Source organism: Nicotiana attenuata, chromosome 8 (genome assembly GCF_001879085.1).
Source record: "Nicotiana attenuata strain UT chromosome 8, NIATTr2, whole genome shotgun sequence".
NCBI lineage: Eukaryota > Viridiplantae > Streptophyta > Magnoliopsida > Solanales > Solanaceae > Nicotiana > Nicotiana attenuata.
Window position 1 is genome coordinate 7,397,335 of NC_031996.1, and position 1,225 is coordinate 7,398,559.

A 1,225-nucleotide genomic window follows, 5' to 3' on the forward strand; every position below is an offset into this window, starting at 1 on the left:
ATGATGTTTTGGGGTAGGTTGGTGTTTTTGGTTGAGGTCCCGGGGGCCTCGGGGTGATTTCGGGTGATCAAACGGAAGAAAATTTGACTTGGAGTGTTGCAGATTTTCAGCAGCTGTTGCAGGCATAATTTTGCCTTCGCGTTCGCATGGCATAGGCCGCGTTCGCGTAGGCCTGTTTCTGTTGGTCATCGCGTTCGCGGGTGGGACCCCGCGTTCGCGTAGGAGGAGTCTGGGGGCCCAGCTTGGTTTATTCATCGCGTTCGCGATGGTGATGTCGCGTTCGCGTAAGAGGGCCTGGGAGTGCATCGCGTTCGCGTCTGGTGCTACGCGTTCGCGTAGAGTAAAAATTGGTCTGTGGAAATTTTGTTCATCGCGAACGCGAGAGGACCCTCGCGTTCGCATAGAAGGAACTGGGCATCACAGAAGGGTTAATTAAGGACATTTCATCCGCGACCCATTTGATATTTCCTCCATTTTTGAACCACCTCAAGAGCTTTTTGGTAGGACTTGAAGAGGATTTTGACGGGAATCGATTGGAGGTAAGTCTCGTGACCTAGAAACGCTATTTATTTGAAGAATCAACCTTTAATTCATGGAAATTGGAGTAAAAATTGGAAAAGCTAGGGCTTGAGTTTTTATACTTTCAAATTGGGATTTGATAGGTCATTTGAGCTCGGATTTGGGAGTTCTTGGTATGTACGGACTCGTGGCGAGACGAGGAATCCGGTAATGTAAGTTTCATAATTTTTCAAGAAGAGGGCCCGGGGCTCGGGTTTTGCTAGTTTCGAGATTTTTGATATATTTCGATTTTGTTCGATTGGGCATCGTTCCCTTGGCATGTTGTGATGTATTCGCTCTGATTTTGGTTAGATTCGACGCGCGTGGAGGCCGGTTCGAGGGGCAAAGGCGTCGCGGGCTAGAGATTTTGCCGGTTCGAGGTGAGTAATGATTGTAAATGATATCCTGAGGGTTTGAAACCCCGGATTTGCACCCATACTGCTATTTTGAGGTGACTTGCACGCCGGATAGAGAGCGTGGGGTAGAGCACCGTTGGGGATTGTGACTTGGTCCGTCCCGGTTGTTGATTTTACCGCGTATTTCGCTATGACTTGTTGTTTTTCACTAGGACTTGGGCTTATTGCCATATTTGGGGCTTATTGCCGACTGTTTGAACTCCCTATGAGCTATCATCACTGTTTTCCTCACTATTTGAAATATTATTTGA